Source organism: Macaca nemestrina, chromosome 3, assembly GCF_043159975.1.
Source record: "Macaca nemestrina isolate mMacNem1 chromosome 3, mMacNem.hap1, whole genome shotgun sequence".
In the NCBI taxonomy this organism is placed as follows: domain Eukaryota; kingdom Metazoa; phylum Chordata; class Mammalia; order Primates; family Cercopithecidae; genus Macaca; species Macaca nemestrina.
In genome coordinates this window covers 18,970,510-18,973,699 of record NC_092127.1, presented here as the reverse complement: position 1 = coordinate 18,973,699, position 3,190 = coordinate 18,970,510, and positions in this window count along the sequence as shown.

The window sequence follows — 3,190 nt, the reverse complement described above, 5'->3', positions numbered from 1 at the left end:
CTCTGCGTTGCTCTCCAGCGGCTTGGACATGCAACTCTTTTTCAGAGGACTATCCTCAGGCTGAGATGCTTCCTCGTTATTTACAGAAAGCTAGAAGTGTCTGGAAATGTGTATTCCTTCAGGGTGCAGTTTTTAGTCAATGGCTGATGAGTTGGAAGAATGGAAAATCTCAGCTCTCTTGTCTTGAAGCTATAAAATGTAAGATAAATTTTATTCTGGGTGACCCTTTCATACCTTATTATCTGAGTGACAGGAAAGTCTCTGGACTCAACGGCTCCCCCAAACCAAGGCACAAAAGCGACTGGTGGGTTCTTGGTCTTATATAAAACATCTTTTTGTTGTTGTTGTTTTTTGTTTGTTTGTTTTTTTAATGTTCACTTCTATGTGCCATTCAATTTATTTCTCAACCCTCTGCCAAATGAGTGCTGGTATCTCCACTTTATTTTATGTATGCCACTGTTGTTTTACAGGTTCCTGGAGACCTTGCAGGGTAAAAACTCTGAGTCATGTATGAGGGCTCCTATATTAATATTCTCCATACCCCACTGGGTATTCTAACACTTGCACTACCCAACATGAGGTTGTTTTCTGTTTCTACACTTCTGATAAATAACCCCTCTTTATCACCCTTAGCAGAGGGAGTAGGTTGCAAAAAGTCAACATTTGGTTTTATTGATTATTTTTATTACTTTTCTATTTCATTGATGGCAACTGCAATTAAAAAAAAATTCTTCCTTATGCTTGCTTTGGGTTTCAGTTGCTCTTTATCCCATTACTTAAAGTGGAAGCTTAAGTTATGGTTTTACATCTTTATTGAGGTTAAACAATTCCTTCATTTTTATCTCACATACTTTAAAAATTTCAAATAAAGGTAACGGACACTTTAAAAAGCTTTTCCTAGTTGTACGCTAACATCTTAATTTTATCTAGGCATTTCTTTCTATATACTGGTATTTAAATAATGTTAATTTTAATTTCTTCTGCAAGGTACGATTGGGGATGATTCTGTAGTTTAGCCAATGTGCATATATCATTTTAACAACAAGTTATGTCAAATTCAAATTAATATAGAAATGTGATTAATAATATACCTTATGGATTCAATGTTTCTGCTTGTTATCTAACCAAAGTAACATAGACAATCGTCTATAACTCAATTACTTTCTGAAAATTTTTATTTTATAAGCTAAAGAATATTTCCAAAAATATTTTTACATTTAATGATCTATGATACATGGCTCACAGTTACAAGTCTTTAGAAAGTATGATCAACTCTCTTAAAAATTATTTGAGGCAGCTTAATATCAACAATAATACTAAATTTTTTAATTAAAATAATATAGGAGACCACCAAAAAGACTTATGGTGAGTAGTTATCATATGGTGTTTTGCGTGAATTAATTAAAAGTCAATATTTATTTCTATTTTTTATATATGTATAAATATATAAAAGAGTATTTTTAAAAATTTCCTGAGAACAAAGAGGAAACAGAAATTTGTTCCACGTGTTTTAATTTAAAGACAAATAAGACACAAGAAATACATGGGGTAATTTATTCCTATAAAATTTTGTATATAAGGCATAAAAGCTTTTATACTGATGCTTCTTATACATAGTATATGTAAAAGCTTATGCCATAACACTGAGTCAAAAGGTTGTCATTTCCCCTTCAAATATTACTTATAGGTTTATATTCCACCTTGTTTAGAAATGATGTAAGTATATTACAGTAAATAATTTCTTAAATAGGAACACAAAGTAAAAACTTAGAGCTCTTATTTCCCTTGTCTTCCTGGGACTCTTTAAACATAAATGACTTGACAAGGCACCTTCTTTTGGAATTTTATGTAACCTGAAAAAAATAAAAGTAAGAAATTACATAATGATTTTTAAAAACACAATCCCAAATTTCTAGGTACTATATATACCAAAATAATAGAGAATAAAACAAATCCCTTAGAAATATAGAACCAGAAACTTCCCTTGTCCATTTGTTGTATAGATTGCTAATGACGGTGACCACTCAGACCTGACTAGATTTAATTATAATTTGTAGCTTAAACAATATTTGAAAAAAGATCTTTCAAGCTCAAATTAGAGTCAGGTTATTTTCTTAGCTCTCAGAATCTGAAGGACATTATAGGGCCAATAAATAATCTGAAGGCTCTCCTCTCAAATGTGGTGTGTCTTTTCTTAAGTCACTGTTGAACTTCTGAAGATCCACAATCATAAAAATCTGTCTCTTGTAAACTGTGACAATTTGGTTCTATATACTTTCTTTGGAAATGAAATGTACTAAAATATTTGCTTCAAATTCCATTTATATATTGATTCATATATATATGTGGGTGTGTGTACATATATATATATACTCACACACACACCTAACATAGAAACACCAATATATCCAAAGCCAATTGAAAATTTCCATTTGGAAACTTTACAGTCATGATTAATATAAATTTATGCCTAAACAAAATAAAGTCTATATGAACAAATCTCAGATGAGCTAGAATCATGAGTCTAAACTTGCATAAAGTAAATTGTTTTTATTCTATATGTTCACATATTTATATTTGGAAGTTTCTATATTTTACTGTATGTTTCTATCCTTTAAAACAAGCTTGTCCAACCTGTGTCCCGCAGGCCACATGTGGCCCAGGACGGCTTTGAATGTTGCCCAACACAAATTCACAAACTTTCTTAAAACATTATGAGATTTTTTTGTGTGATTTTTTTTTTTAGCGAATCAGCTATTGTTATTGTTAGGATAGTTTATGTGTAGCCCAAGATAATTATTCTTCCAACGTGGCCCAGGGAAACCAAATGATTAGATAGGACTGTTTTAAATAGTAATGTATTTTTTTTCCCAGATAATTAACCTAATGACACTTCTCTCTTAATTTTAAGAAAAATCAAATTTCGAGCTACTGTGATCTAATAGGAAAATAGGCTATCAAAAATTGGACATGTACAAAAAAAGAAACAATCATTCATTTATAATTAGGAGACCAAATATACATTAGTACGCCTTTCCTGTTGATTAATTCATTTGCTATTCTTCCAGACTCTGTGCTGTTCTGGGACCCAGAGCTAGAAGAGCCTAGCTTCTAAAAAATCAAGAAGAGCAACTTCAAGATTCAGAGGAAGCTTAAAAGGCAAGGAAAAATACTTTCTTCATCTGGGATA